Source organism: Rhineura floridana, chromosome 19, assembly GCF_030035675.1.
Source record: "Rhineura floridana isolate rRhiFlo1 chromosome 19, rRhiFlo1.hap2, whole genome shotgun sequence".
NCBI lineage: Eukaryota > Metazoa > Chordata > Lepidosauria > Squamata > Rhineuridae > Rhineura > Rhineura floridana.
Window position 1 is genome coordinate 21,700,256 of NC_084498.1, and position 16,083 is coordinate 21,716,338.

At 45.1% G+C, this 16,083-nt stretch overlaps 1 protein-coding gene and 1 pseudogene across 4 annotated transcripts in view; both read left to right on the top strand.

Moving 5' to 3' along the window:
- Window positions 1-16,083, top strand: part of NOS1 (nitric oxide synthase 1) — a 139,389-nt gene that overhangs the window by 1,315 nt on the left and 121,991 nt on the right. For 3 of the 4 annotated variants that reach the window (XM_061603482.1, XM_061603480.1, XM_061603483.1), the window contains exon 2: window positions 771-860. The exons of the other annotated variant lie outside the window; for it this stretch is intronic. The gene's annotated coding sequence lies outside the window, so the exon portion shown is untranslated. The remainder of the gene's footprint in view (window positions 1-770; window positions 861-16,083) is intronic. 4 annotated transcript variants of the gene reach the window in all.
- LOC133373589 (5S ribosomal RNA) lies at window positions 10,696-10,815 on the top strand (annotated as a pseudogene).

A 16,083-nucleotide genomic window follows, 5' to 3' on the forward strand; every position in this document is an offset into this window, starting at 1 on the left:
GGGCTGGGGCTGATGGGAGTTGGTGTCCAACAACATCTAGAAGGCCCCAGCCCTCGGCCAAAAGGATCAGGCGGCAGGCGATGGGAACGACCTCTGCCTGAGAATCTGGAGACTCGCTGCCAGACCGCATAAGCAATGCAGGTGGACAGGTACTTTGACCTGGAATAAAACACCTCTTTGTAGTCATGAAGGCCAGAATGATATTGGCAATGCTGAGCTAGATGGAATCCATGGCCTGTTCCTGCATATAGGGGAAGGGCTGCCGCTCAGTTGGTGGTACATCTGCTTTGAATGCAGAAGGTCCCAGCATGCAGGTAGGGCTGGGAACATCTCCTGCCTGAAATCCTGGAGAGCCACTGCCACTCAGTGTAGCCAATACTGAGCTAGATGGACCAGTGCTCTGACTCGGTGTAGTATAGCTTGGTGGCAGGGCATCTGCTTTGTATGCAGAAGGTCCCGGGCTCAACTCCCAGCATCTCCAGGTAGGGTTGGGAGAGGCCCCTTCAACTTGTAAGACCCTATGAAGAGCCCCTGCTGGATCAGGCCAGAGGCCCATCTAGTTGAGCATCCTGGGGAGCCCGGTTAGGAACCTATGAAGCTGCCGTTGGTCCACCTGGCTTGGTATTGTCTGCATTGACTGGCAGCAGCTGTCCAGGGTTTCAGGCAGGAAGCCTCCCCCTGCCTGGAGATGCCGGGAATTGCACCGGGGACCTTCTGCATGCAAAGCAGACTCTCTACCACTGAGCTATGGTCCTTCCCTTTTCCTACAGGAAGCCTGCAGGCAGGACCTGAGTACCACAGCGCGCTCCCCGCTTGCAGTTCAGCACCTGGTGTTCAGATGCAGACCGCCTCCGACAGTGGTGAGCTTGCTGTGCCCTTCTGCCCTAGCTCATACGCTGCCTTCTGTTCCCTCCTGATGCTTTGCTTGTGTTTAATTATCCACTGTATGGCCCCGAATGTTTGCACTGCCTCCGTAACGATTCCCCCCCCCTAAAAAAAGTTAAAAGTTATGCAGTAATGGTGTTTTGGCCTCTTCTGAACCATCTGTGCTTCACGGTGGTTGGAAAGTCCTGACTAGAGGCTGCTTGAGCACTACCCTGGCTGCTTTTTAGAGAATAAATGATCGAATGTAACTATTGAAATGGAGCCCTGGGGCTCCAGGCTGTCATTGGCGGTAGAGAAATTGTTACGAAGGGGATTGATTCCTTTTTAAAGGCCATTGAGCAATGCTTGCTACTGAGTGTTGTTTACTGGGCAGCCGCTCTTCCCTCGCCATCAGACCTTGTTAGAAGCAGAAAGAACTGACGGGGATCTGGATTTTATTGTTCACATTTAAGCCATGCAGCAATGAACCTCCCTGCCCCGCAGACCCACTGCAGCTGCCGCGCTCGCAATTCTGTCGTCAGCCCCTTCTTTCTGACATCCTGAGGTTTTGCACACCTCTCATGGTAGGGCCTGTAGCTCAGGTCCCAGGTTCAAACCCCAGGTAAGGCTGGGAGAGGCTCCCTGCCTGAAATCCTGGACAGCTGCTGCTGCCAGTCAGAGTAGACAGTGGGTGGACCAACGGTCTAACTTGGTATAAGGCAGCTCCCTGCGCTCCTAAGTTTGCTAGGCATTTTGAGGATAAAACCACTCATTTCTGTGACCACTAGACTTTTTGACCACTCCTGATTGGCTGTCTAATGTGCTGTCTGGTCTGATCCTGGGGGATCAGCCTTTGAAGCTTGAGGCTGTGGGCAAGGCCTGGTTTCCTGCTGGGAGGAAGAGCGGGATATAAATCGAATAATAAATAAATAAAATAAAATAAAGGTGCTTTTAGCTGTTCAGCCAACCACTTTCCCTCTAAATCCTTGCCCATCTTGGCTAATGCAATCTAGCTGGGGTGGGGGTGGGGTGACCGTGTGGGTCCAACAGGAATGTAGTCATCCAGGGTCTCAGGGGGTCTTGGAAATGGACTGCCTTCAGGTCAATCCCAACTTAGGGAGACCCTACAAATAGGGTTTTCATGGTAAGCGGTATTCAGAGGGGGTTTACCATTGCCTTCCTTTGAGGCTGAGAGGCAGTAACTGGCCCAAGGTCACCCAGGGAGCTTCATGGCTGTGTGGGGATTCGAACCCTGGTCTCCCAGGTTGTAGTCCAGCACTCTAACCACTACACCGCACTGGCTCTCATCAGGGGTTTTTAGACCGTTTACATTTTGCGAGCCAGGTCCCGCCAGGATCCCTATGTCTCCAGCGTCCTACGAGCCGATCAGCATGATAGGCGAGTGTGTTAGCCACTGAGAAGAGACTTCCAACTTGCTTCCTTGTCATTTCCTGCTGGTTGGAGCCAGAATGAAAGGAATTCCTACTTCAAAAAGCCATATTATTGAGAGTGAGAATTCTGCAACAGCAGAAGGAGAGACAGTGAATCCTGATGATGGCATCCCATCTACATCATCAAGCAGTTTGGTAGCAGCAGGAGATAAACGTGTAGACACTGAATCCAAGCCTGGCCAGATTATTCTATAATCTTAGAAGTGGGCATGGTTGTGAGAGGACGTGGTTGTGAGAGGATGTGGCTGTGGTTATTACGAAGGGATCCTGCACTCCTGAATTTGCTACTACACTACTGGGGTCCAGGGTGTGTTGAAAGCATTGTTGTGGTAGGAAGGGCAGTTCCTGCCACCTTTAAAGAGGCAAAGGTGCAATCCCTCCTTACAAAGCCCACTCTGGACCCTGATGTGCTTATCTACTACCAGTGAAGACCAGTCACTTCAATTTCAGTGGGGCAGTGGAATCCGCTCCGGGCTTTAGTCCAAACTTTAAAGGTTCTGAATCTATTTTGGGGGATTGGTTTAAGCACATTGGACAGGTCTTGGAAAGTTCAGCCTAAACCCCAGAGGGGATTCACTATGCTACTGACATTGGAGCCACCAGTCTCCACTGACTATCATTGCCTGCCTCCAACCACCCCTTTTCTTACCATTGCAGAAGGTCCTGATCCCTGTGCTATCCAGCTACGCCTTTGCCTGACCCACAACTGACATCACATATGGCATTGGGTGCAGAGAAGGTGGGCGTGGTTTGGGTAAAATGGCCTCGCTGCCAAGTTGGGACCCTTGCCGGGCGTAATTTGGCCCACAGGATAGAGGTTCTCCTCCCCCTCCATGTTACAGGATTAGGACCTGGTGGTTTTCCTCTTCCTACTCATGATCCAGCTCTGAAATCTGTGGGTTTTCCTTCTGTGGTCCTGGTTGAGCAAGAGTAGGATACAATTGTTGTTGGCTGTTATTTTTCTAGAAAAATGTCTTCGTCTCTCTGGGAGGAGTGGTTTGGTGACAGGCAAATTAATGAACATCTAATAAACCTTAAATTAAATTTAACGGTCTTGCTTGCGTGCCTGAAGGGGGAGATTCCATCTCCTCTCCCAGAAGTGCTGCTATTACAATACTTTATGTTAACAAGTGCTCGTTCAATATCCCATTAAAATCATTTCAGTAATAAATCTACCTGCTGACAGTCTTTGGATGAATGGAGCCATTAGTCTACAGAAGCTCTTTGGTTGGTTTTTCTTTTTTGTTTTCTTTGTGACTTCCTGAGAGGTTAATTTGAAGGAGGTGGGCAGATTTCGCATCTTGTTGCTTGCAAGTGAGTCGGGGAGAAGTATGTGAAAATGAGCCTTCCTATAACCCCGATATAAAAGTTTTTGGTGCAAGCTGTGTGTGTGTGTGGGAAGAACAGATATGTCAATTCCCATTTCTCATTGTTTTCAGCCTTAAGGGCTGTAGCCAAGTCACTTATACTCAGAGTAGATCCACTGAAATGGAAAGCATCAACTGCTGAAGGGGTCAGAGAGCATCTTGCCCATTAAGTCCTGTGATACCTCCTCCCTGTGTTGCTGGCTAATTTTCATCTGGCCTGAGAGGGCGGGGCCCCAGCTCACTCCAGCTCCGAAAGCAACAGCTGCTGAAGGGATGAGGCACCATCTTGCTACTCGTCCCAAAAAAACTCACTGGGGTGTTTGTAAGGAGTTTGTTTTGGGGTCTGTTTTAACTTTAGAGGAGTGTGTTTGCTGTTATTGGGACTGTGTTTTTATTGTTAAACATTATTATGTGGGGAAGAGATAGAAAGATTTGCCCATTTCGATGCTCTTATTCCCAGTTTTTTTCCATTCTTAAATTCAGTTCTCCACATTTCTGCAGCAATTGGCAAACATTTTTTTTAAAAATCCTCATGGAGATTTTTCAGCATTTTAGTGCAAATTTCTCCAAATAAACACATCTTTGTAGACACACGTACACATTTTGACAAGCCGTTTCTCCATCATATAATACGTTTTTGTGTGATTTCACTCATGTATTCATTTTTTGTTCCCCTAATGTATGTATCTTTGCAAACACCGTTTGGTTTGTGAACTGCATCGCAAAATTTGAATACATACGAATATTGTTTCAGAAAGTGCAAATCTGATAGAGGATCAAATGTGAACTGAACTGAATTTCTCACCAACGTGGGGATTGCTTAATTTTATTATGGAGATGTTTTCATTAGTTTATTGTTTATGGCTATTGTTTGACTATATTCTGTTTTATTTTTGCAACTGTTAGAATGAATTAGGTAATTTTTTGATGTAAGCTGCCTTGAGTATGGCTCTGCTATGGAAAGGCAGCATAGAAATAAAGGAAGAAGATGATCGACTTAAGTTGGTCATGTCCGTTAATTTCATTTGGTCTACTCTAATAGGACTAACATTAGATGCAGTCTTGAGTTCAGTTTCCCCCATGTTCACATCCGTTTGTGATTATTAAAAAAGAAAAATCCTCATGCAAAATCATTAGCATTTTTTTTGGCAAATGTCTCTTAACATGCACACATTTGCAGGCAGTTTCTCTTAATGCGTACATTTCTGCAGGGCAGTTTTTCCTAACACAATGGATTTCTGTATGTTATTTTCACCATTGTCCGCATTTATATCTACACTTTGTTCCCAGTATGTCTATATCTGTGCACGTTACTTGCCTGGGGAACCGCGCTGCAAAATTTGGAGAAATGTGGATTTTGAAGGACAGCTATGTTTTGGCTTGTGTATTGTTTCAGAATGTGCGGATTAAGTAGGTTCACCTTTAAATGTGAATTAATTGGTTTCCCCATCCCTATGTGAAGTTGTGGCTAATAAATTCTCAAGCTATTTTAGTTCTCTGAAGGCTGAAGAAAACCTCCTTGGAGCATTAACCTGTTAACCTTGGTCAATCATTAACCCTGCTTAATGGTGTGATTTTGTAAAAAAAAAAAAAAAGTATTGAAGGATTATTGTTGTTTAAGGATGGTGGTGGGGAGGGTCTCTTTTTGGAACCCTCTCTCCCACTTGCTTTTGTCCACCCACCCCTTACCCAAAAAGTCAATTTCAGATCATCCTTTCAGGATACTTTTGGTAGAGAGACAAAACCAGGAACTGAATTCAATCCAACCTGGAACATGCAGATTTGCATGGAGCAGGGGGGTGGAAATGGTTCAAACCTTTGCAAAAATGTCTCAGGAAATGAGGAGACTGAGTGTCGGGGATCCCTGAGGCAAGTTGGCTAAAGGAAAGGTGCAGAGAGTCTTGAAGAACAAGTAACTAAAGGGGAATTCAGAAGGCGGGGAGAGCAGAGGGCCAAGGCAAGAAGGAGCTGGTTTACACAAAGGGGTTTTGTTTAATAAATAGCCAGTGCAATTCATATCAGGGCCAGGGCATGCAAAGGGAAGGATCTTCTAACCTGTTGATCCTGCTGTGCTCCCCCTCTGGGGGGGGTCCAGACATTCTTTTTATTAGGCATTCATGATTGTGATGATGGTATCGGAGCTATTATGCCGCCCTCCTTTCAATACCGTTGTGCCCGCCGACGTTTCAGAGCAAACATACTGCTTCATTTCCAATCTTGTCATTCCCTGCTAAGATCCTGCAACTTTTCAAACCACAAATGTTCTGGCAGGGAGAGAATTGGGAGTTGTTGTTGTTTTCTGGTCTCGCTTTTAGGCAAGTGTTGCCCCTCCAGGCAACATTGATGCGGTAACATTATGGAGACATCACAGAACCACTGATGAAGCGGGATGATGTGTGGGCAGCCCAATATAAACCTACAACTAATGTGCTATCATGTCCTGAACCCCTGCCCAAAACACAACTGAAACTCTTGCTTGAAAGTAAGGAAGAGATCTTCATTGAAGCAAAGTAACTGCCACCCTGGGCTCCTGCTGGGAGGAAGGGTGGGATATATATCAAATAATAAATAAATAAATAAGTAAATAAAAAAAAGTGGTGCAGACTCGGCAGCAGGCACAGAGTTGTTGCGTCCCCAGACCTCTTACTTGGCAAAGGGACGATCCTAGCCTGGCTTCCTACAAGCCAACCAGCATGAAAGGGCAATGTGTTAGTCACTGAGAAGAGCCTTCTAACATGCTTCCTTATCCTTTCCTGCTGCCTGGAGCCAGTCAGAGTGAAAGGAAGTGAGTCAGCCACCGAGAAGACTCTTTTCAGGAGCTAAGAGTCCCCTGTTTTGTGCTTATTGGCTCCTAGGGACGTCTGTTGTTGTGGGGGAAGTCATTAACAAGAATCTCATTCTCAACCCAGCAGCAAAAATGGGATGGTGGTGGTGGCTGTGAGTATCGTGAAGGGACCCTGCACTTCTGAATTTGCCACTACATACTGGTAAGGATGGGAAGGTCTGGAGAGCTGCTGCCACTCAGTGTATAGACAGTACTGGGCTAGATGGACCACTGGTGCGACAAGGTCTAAGGCAGCTTCCCATGTTCCCATTGGAGAGGAGGGCTCTGAAGACATCTCACAGTGCTTAAGGTCAGGTGGAATGGTATACTGTGTGGTGGTTGTGGTGGCTGGCTGAGAAGAGAACCAGCTGTAGGTTTTGGGGAGCTGGAGAAAAAGTGGCTGAGGAGGAGGGAGTAAGTGCAGAAGAAGAGCCTTGCTAGGTCAGGCCAGTGGTCACCCCATCTAGTCCAGTATCCTGTTCTCACAGTGGCCAATGAGATGCCTAAAGGAAGCCCTGGGTGCAAGAGCACTCTCCCCTCCTGTGGTTTTCAGCGACTCACATTCAGAAGCATGCCACCTCTGACATGGGAGGGAGAACATAGCCACCATGGCTAGTAGCCATGGATAGCCTTATCCTCCATGAATTTGCCTCATCTTCTTTTAAAGCTATCCAAGTTGGTGGCCATCATCGCTGCCTTTTGTGGGAGCAAAGCCCATAGTTTAATGACGTACTGTGTGAAGAAGTCTTTTCTTTTGTCTCGCCTGAATCTTCCCAACACTGTTTCATTGGATGTCCACGGCTTCCTAGTGTCGTGAGAGAGGGAGGAAAACATTTCTCCATGCCATGCCTAATTTTGCACATTTCTGTCATGCCATCTCAGGCTTTGACTCACCTTTTCTCTATAAACTAAAAATCTGAAGGGTGTGCATGTGTAAAGCACCCCCTCCTAGGTTGCAATTTGCTTGTAAAGCACCCCCTCCTAGGTTGCAATTTGCTGCACAGATTAGCTTCTCTTCCCCCCCATCAGCTGACGAAATCCGGATTCCCAGAGCCAGGTCTCCTGCCAAATGTGTGATTCTGGCAGCTGGACTAAAATTAAGAAAAGATAACTTCTGTTAAGCTCCAATTACAGAACAGAGGAGGGGAGGTTAGAGAAATGAAACCTGTGAGTTCTGGAAGTGGATCCATGTCCTCTAGATTAGGGATGGAGGAGGTATTTGATTCTGTTTGTATTTCAGGGCGAATGTACCTAATTCATACTTTCCAAAACAATACGCCAGCTGAAAAACAGCCCTTTTTTTAAAAAAAGTCCGCTCCTCTGAATTTTGCAGTGCAGTTTTCCAGCCATGTAATGTGTGCAAAAATTCATGTCCTGGAGTAAATCGTGCATGTAAGTGCATTTATTAGTGAAAACGAATGAGCTATAGGGGGAACTTGCTTGCAAAACATATGTGTATATTGGGCAATGTTGCACGCAGAGATCTGTATACTGGGAGGCAACCCTGGGAAAATGCTGATGCATTTTCATGAGGACTTGTTTTTTTAAAACTTCGCAAGCTGACACTGAGAACTGAATATAAGAATGGGAAACTGAGTAACGGTGAGAAACAAAAATGGAGAGATCCACCAATCCCTGTTTGGGAGAGCTGGAAGTGCTTCCTGTGTCCTGTTAAGTATTAAGCACGCAGAGACTTTTTCTGTTTACAGCAGCGTCAGAGTTTATTCTGAACTCCCCCCCTCCAAAAAAAAACTATTCCAAGATATAAGATATTTAAGATATAAGTACTGGCACCTCTTTTTTTAACTAAAAAAGCACCAACTAGTAGTATAAAAAACAGTGAAAAAAGCAGATAAGAGAAAAATCAACTCATTTGAAATGTGGTGGTGGAGGAGAGCTTTGTGGATACCATGGACTGCGAAAAAGACAAATAACTGGGTGTTCGAACAAATTAAACCAGAACTATCACTACAAGCTAAAATTATGAAACTGAGGTTATCATCCTTTGGACACATCATGAGAAGACATGATTCACTATTTCTGGTCTATGACCGTAATAAAGTTGTTGTTGACATGATTCACTAGATAAGATGATAATGCTGGGAAAAACAGAAGGGAGTAGAAAAAGAGGAAGGCCAAACAAGAGATGGGTTGATTCCATAAAGGAAGCCACAGACCTGAACTTACAAGATCTGAACAGGGTGGTTTATGACAGATGCTCTTGGAGGTCACTGATTCATAGGGTCGCCATAAGTCGTAGTCGACTTGGAGGCACATAACAACAACAGTAGTATAAGGTTATGAAGATTTGAAAGGAACCAGTATGTACCTTCATTTTCTAGTTTTTAAAAAATCTTTTCTCATCTGTTTCTTTTTTAGAAACTACCTAGCTCCTTATTAAATCCCATATGTTCAGCCGCACAAAGACTTGTTTCACACTGCACACTTTTTCTTTTTGACGCTGCACAAAATGTGCCTAGCTGCATGTTAGAATAAACCTTGAGCAGCATCTAACATCCTCAAAGCCAGCCCGAGCAGCCTTCTTCCCTGAACTTTCAAGATCAGTCAGTCAGCTGCGGGTGCAACATGCGGGATCACTGCCATCTCTAGGCAAGGCTTTGAATAGGCATTGGCAGACTCCTTTTCCCAAAACTGCAGCAGGAAAAGAGTAAGCCCTGGCACCGGTCCCAATTCAGATCCGTCTTTCTGCCAAAGCCACCTACTCTCATCTGCTGGGTGTGCATATGGTTTACATGGGCTCGGGAGCATTTAATATAAATATGTTGAGCTTCTCCCCCCCCCCGCCACTTCTTTATCCTTTCCAGTGTTGTAATCCCTCAATGATGCTCCGAGTTATGCACGAGCGTGGCTAAGCATCTCCAAAGCTGCTGCTGCCACTGCTCTGGCGACAGGTGCTGCAGGCTCAGCTTGATCCAGGCCAAAGCAGGCAGCTTCCAGAGGATATTTGGGATTGCAAAAAGCCCAGGAGAGGCTGTAGAAATCCTCCCTGCTCAGGGCAGGGTCTTAACAGTGCTAACCCAGTGCTGTGTGTTCATGAATGGAGTCTAGCAAATGCCTCTGGGTTTTTTCCTCCGGGAAAGAATGTAATGATCCTTCTGGAAGATGGTGCACATCACAGGGAGGGGATTTGTTTTACCCTCTGCAGCAGCAGGGATAGGGGGCCTCAGGCCTGGGGGTGGGGGCTAAATCATCCCTCCAGGCTTCTCCCCTTGGCTCTTGTGGCTCTTCCCAGACCATACCCCCACACACACAGCTGTGCCCTTACCTAGGGATGGAGGAATTGTCAGTTTTGGTTTCACTCAGTTTATTCAATCTTAAGTTCAGTTCTCCAAATTTCTGCATCAATTTCTTGATGATGATGATGATGATTTGGGAGGCGAGCCTGACACTGTTTTTAAGCTCTTTATTTTTACCCTCTTTATTTTTAATTTTTATCTTTTGAGTCCTTTTGATATCACTCCCCCATACATCTATGCATATATATACATCTCTGTCTGTCTGCATATATATGCATGCTGTATTTTATGTACTTTAATTTATGGTAATGTTTTGTGTTTTTATTGTGTATAATTTTATTATGTACGTGTGCAATTTTCTTGTAAGCCACCCTCAGTGCCCTCTTGTAGGGTAGAAGGGCCGGATAGAAATATTTAAAAATAAAGTAAGTAAGTAAACAAATAAATAAATATTATGTCATAAAATTCACCAGCATTTGGGGGTTATGCACATGATTGGTCTGCCACCGTGCCTGATATACATATTTTTAAAAGCAGTTTTCCTAATGGAGTGCCTTTTTGTATGTTATTTTCACTAATACGTGCATTGTTATGCACACCTTCCCCTAGTATACATGCATTTTTGAATGCATTACTGGTCTGGATAACAGCGCTGCAACATTCAGAAAAGTGCAGATTTCAAAGGATGGTTGTATTTTGGTCCACATATCGTTTGGAAAGTGTGAATTATGAAGATTTGCCGTTCAATGTGAACCACGTGGAAATTCTTCCCACAGCCTTACCCTTACCAGTCCTGCTTGCACCCTCCCAGACAGTTTTTGTCTGGCTCGAATGTCTCCTTAAAAATCTGATCATGCCACTTGCTTCCTGGGTGGAGGATAGAGAAGGGTGTGTGAGTGTGCGTAGAAATTAGCCTACCGTGTAATGCTAAAGCCTATGGCCATACTGCGCTGAACACACTCAATCTCATCTTATCTTGGAAGCTAAGCAGGGTCAGGCCTGGTTAGTACTTGGATGGGTAGACCGCCTGGGAATACCAGGTGCCGTAGGCTGAGGAAGGCAATGGTTAACCACCTCTGAAGACCTCTTACCATGAAAACCCTATGAATATATCCAAAAAGATTCATAGGGTTGCCATGAGTCGTAATCGACTTGAAGACATACAACAACAAATAATGCTAACATTTACACATATTGCTCCACCCACTTTTGCCCCTGGCTCCACTCACCTTTGGCCCTCAGAAGGTTGCCAAGAAGGAAAAGTGGTCCTTGGTCTGCAAAACAGTGCTGGCGCAGAACTTTGAACAGCAGACTTCATTTTCGAGAGAGGGTCAGGAGAACAAATGTCCCAAGCAGTAGTGTAGTGGCAAATTCGGAAATGCAGGGTCCGTTCATGACAATCATGCCACGCCCCCTCACAGCCACGTCCCCTTTTCCATTTTCCCTCATTTCCCTTGCTCCCCCTGTTGTCTCATGACTCCAACACACCACTAGAACAGACGTCACTAGGAGCATGGAAAGGGAGGCTGTGTTACCTACTGGGAAGAGTCTTATTTTTTTAAAAAAACTCTAAGCCAAAAAAGAAAAAGTCAAGCAGAATGCTAAAACATCAACGCAGGAATTCAGTAATCGCAGGGCCCAATCTTCTGGATTGGGGAAAGCCTGGGCAAAAAGACAGGGCCTTAAAAGACATGTGAAGCAACTGAAAGATGATGCCTCGCATCCATTTCAGTAATTACCTTATTTTAAAAGCATCTTTTAGGGCGAAAAAAATCTTAGAAGGGGAAATGAATCCTCTGTGGTGCCAAGATTGGGAAAAGCCGCAATCAACAAGGATTACCATAAACTGATTTCAATTTGTGATTGAGTTGGACATTAAAGCAGCCTTGTTGTTGTTCTGATTTTCCGTAATATTGTATTAATATTTTCTTCTTTCTTAACTTGACGAGGCAGTTGAAGACATCCTCCCATAGCTTTACAGTTATTTAGAATTGCACTGGAGCGCTGCGCTGTCTATTCCATGTGACTTAAATTGCATCAGGCTGATTAGAGACGATTGAGTCTGTGATCCCCTACTAGTTTCAATGTTGTTTCTTAAGGTTGGCTTTTGAGATAACAAAGATCTAAGGTTAGGACTTATATGGCCTACCTCTGTTTGCTGGGCAAAAATCAGAGCAGGGAAGGGAGACACTAGACTATCTGATGTAAGACAGGAAAATGCCTTATGCTTCAGTTGTATTTGTTTGTCGTGCACACCCCAGTCTCTGAGTAGTGAGAGATTTCAGGGCTGCCAGCCCTTACCCAAGGTTAGATTTGCTTGATATGAAGGTCACTGGAGACTGTTGTGCCTTTAGGATATATGTTTTTATTTACACATATATGCAACCTAAGATGGAAGGGCTGTCAGCGGTAACACTCCAGAAGGTCGTGCGTCGCCATTAGGTTTCTAGGGGAGTCCCCAAAGCTATAACTTGGATTCAGCACAGACAGCAGTCAAGCCTCCGTCTCTTTCCAGCTCCAGACCAGACTAGACAAGGGTATCTCCTAGCCCTAGGATGAGATGGCCTCCCTCCTCCTGAAAGAGCATCACCAGCCATTTGTTCCTATGGCAACACATCTGTTCTTGGCCAAGTCTGTAGACATGTAAATAGGGTGCTTAACAGGTCCAGCTAAGTCCATTAATTAAACAAAGGAACTGGCTCAACCAGTTTAGTGGTTCCTTCTGCTGCAAATTCCAGCCTTACTGCTAGAGAATCAGAAGGCTTGGAGAGGACCCAAAGACATCATCCAGACCGCCACCCCCCCAGTCCTATAACACTTTGAAAATATCTGCCTGTAAATGATGACCAAAGGCCCAGAGAAAGTTTTCAGTTTGGGACATGACAGCACGACATGTCCTTCGTAAGGATAGATTTGGTAACATTGGTAAGGATTGGGCTTCACAGAATGCACCTCCAAACCATCTGTTTATTCAGCATTAATCCTGAATGGCTTGCACAAAGCTTACCCAGAGGTTGCTTGATATCCAGTCTTTATTGAGCATCTGTTCTGATTTGTTTGCAGGGCAGTTTTGCGACAATACACGTCCGTCCTGTGTTCATCCTGACTTGCTTGCGGGGTGTTCATAAATCTTTCCATTATTCATTGGTTCGTGCCCCACTTTTCAGGACATTTATTTATTTATTTCATTTATACCCTGCCTTTCTTTCACCATAGAGCCCCAAAAACCTTCCAAACAGACCAAAAAGTTCTGTTCTTTTTAAGTGGATGTGTTGCGCTAGGACAAGGGAGGGCCCCTCCAGCCACCCTTGATATTCAACATTCATGATGATTTGCCCTCCTGGGCTCCTTCGAAAGGGGGGAGGGTTGGATATAAATTTATTAAAATGAAACAAATGATGCAATTAGAGTGATCCCTGCGTGATCCCACTTCCAATGCTATTTGCACCTGCAAAGGTCTTGGGGTGGTCGTACCCCTTCATTTCCACTCTCTTTGTATCCTGTCACTCCCTGCTGAAGTCCCCTAACCTTTTTATATCATAAATGTTCTGGTTTATTTTTGTCCCACATTTATTTATTATATTTATGTTCCATCCTTTCCTCCCAAAGGGAGCCCAGGGTGGCAAACAAATCATAAAGCCAGGGGTGTAGTTGTCTGGGGTCTCGGGGGGTCTTAGAGTCCCTACTTTTTTGGAGCAGGGTCCCAGCAACCTCCTTATGTCTCCAGTGTCCTATGAGCCAATCAGCATGAAAGGGCTGCATGTTAGCCAGTGAGAGAAGTGTCTTCTAAGTTGCGTCCTTGTCCTTTCCTGCTGATTGGAGCCAATCAGAGTAAAAGGAGGTGAGAAGCCAGCTTCCTTGAGGGCCACTGAGAAGACTCTTCTCAGTAGCTAACATTCTCCCCTTTTCATGCTGATTGGCTCCTATGGACATCTGTTGTTGTCAGAGAAGGGCACGTGCGGGAAGGACTGAGGAGCGTGGAGATGACGATGGAGAGCAAGCAAGGGAGGGAGGGAGTGTGGCTGAGAGGGACCCTGCACTTCTGAATTTGCCACGACACTACTGCATAAAGCACTATAAACATTTTTTTAAAAGCACACCTCCAGTGCGGATGTAGACTGGGATGTGTTGTTTGTTGGGTTGTAATCCCTCCAGGCAACGGAAATGTGGGTGCATCTATGGGCTGGTTAGGGGTTAAGTTTGGTTCTCCACTTTTCTGCAGCGGTTGGCAGGTCTTCCTCGTGAAAATTCTCCAGCATTGGAGTGCGGATGTCTGCTAATAAAGCACACTTTTTAGGCAGTGTGATTTGTGCACACATTTTTTTGCAAGCAATTTCTCATTACATGATGCATTTTTGTATGTTATTTCCACTCGCCTTTTTATTTATTTTTTATGCACGCTTTCTCCTTGCACATGCTTTCTGGTAAACACTGTTTGGTTGGCCAACTGCATCGCAAAATTCAAACAGGTGCAAATTTCAAAGGATGGCTGGGTTTTGGTTCTTATACTGTTTCAGAAAGGGCAAGTGTGATAGATTGGGCTTGAAATGCGCACTGAATTGAATTTCTCACCCATCCTGGGGGCCAATAGAGAAGAGTTCTTTATGTCTATGGATCTTTGAAACTCAGTATAAGCTTATGTTAAGGTGGTATTTCAACCCAGAGACACTGTAAGTACTGGAAGTGTCAAACCTTAAACACAGATATTATACATATGTCGTGAGGATGCCCAGTGGTCACATTTTTCTCCGTTCAAATATTTCAAAACAAATCAAGCGTAATTGAGGCTAACATTGAGGCTTGTTATTTTTCAGAAATCCCACCTAGATTAAAATAACAAACATTGGAATGTTAGACTGGAAAGGTTTTTGTTTCAATAAGATAAATCATAAGACCCAGTATGGGAAAATATAAAGCAGTTCTAATTTATCTTGTCTGTATGGCCAATATTTGGTATTGCATTATTTTTAATTTTCTCTTTTTCCTGTTTTACATCAAGAACTTTGTATTTGAAGCAAAATATAATAAAATTGTTGGAAGTGGGGCGAGAGCAACTCCTGTTTGGGTTCTTTTGTGTGCATTCCAGAAGGGAGATAGAGCTCGGGTCCTCCAGCTGGCTAGGCTGGCCTACCTTTACCTGTGCTGTACTCTGCATGCATGCACACACACACACACACAAAGAGAGACTTTTCTGTCAGGTTATAGTGGCAGAGAGTCTGTTTGAGCCCTCTGATCTCACAAGCAGGCTTTCCTGCAGGGTGTTTTTCCAGCAGATGCCTTTCTATTAAATTAGTTTTCTCTGCACCCAAATGGGGAAGATAATTAGGTTTTCATTAGCCAAGGATGATGTATAACATCTGGAGGTCCAGCCAGGCCAGGGAAAGGAGAATGGTGCGCGTGGGCGCCTTTGACATCCTTCTACTGGTCTTGCTTGATTGGTTTTTGTGTCTCCTTTCCATAACTTTGGTTTATTGAAAGTGACCCCTTCTTCTCATAGAACCTTGAACTTGATCGCTGAGCAGTGTGAGGTGGCGGATACAATGTTGAACTAGAACTCGAACAGTTGCTTTTTTGAAAGTGATGCTCACCATCTTGGATGGCTTTAAGAGAGGCTTAAGCGTATCCATGGCGGAGTAGGCTATTAGCTACGACGGCTGTGTTCTCCTTCCGCTCTCTGGGACAATGTGCCTCCACATGCCAGTGGGCTCAGGTCCTGCTTGCGTCTGGATTGGGGCATCTGGATAGCCACTGCGAGAACAGGATGCTGCCCTAGATGAACCTGTGGCCTGATCTGACAGAGGTCTTCTGATCTTACGTTTGCCTGAGCTTTATCCCATTTCACAGAGTTGAACCCAGGGGTGGTGGGTGGAGGAAGCTTAAGTACTTCCTTGAGCTCCTCGGAGGAAAGGTGTAATAATAAAAAAAAATATTAATAAGATGTTTGCAGGTGAGCATCACCATGCCGTGATGGCCACCAACTTAGGCAGCTTTAAAAGGGGATTCAGCAATGTAGGATAAGGCTATCAGTGCCTACTAGGAAGCTGCCTTATATCCTGAGTCGGACTCTTGGTCCCTCTAGCTCAGTAGAGTCTACACTGACTGGCAGCGGCTCTCCAGGATTTCAGCCAGGGGACGCTCCCAGCCCTACCCAAAGATGCCACAGATTGAATCTAGTTTGCATGCAGAACAGATGCTCTTCCATTGAGCTATATGGTCCATTTGGGTTGGTGTTAATTAGGGATGGAAGCATAAGCCCACTTCGGTTCTCTCCGTTCCTCATTTTTCCAGCCTTAATTTCAGTTCTGCACATTTGCCATTTA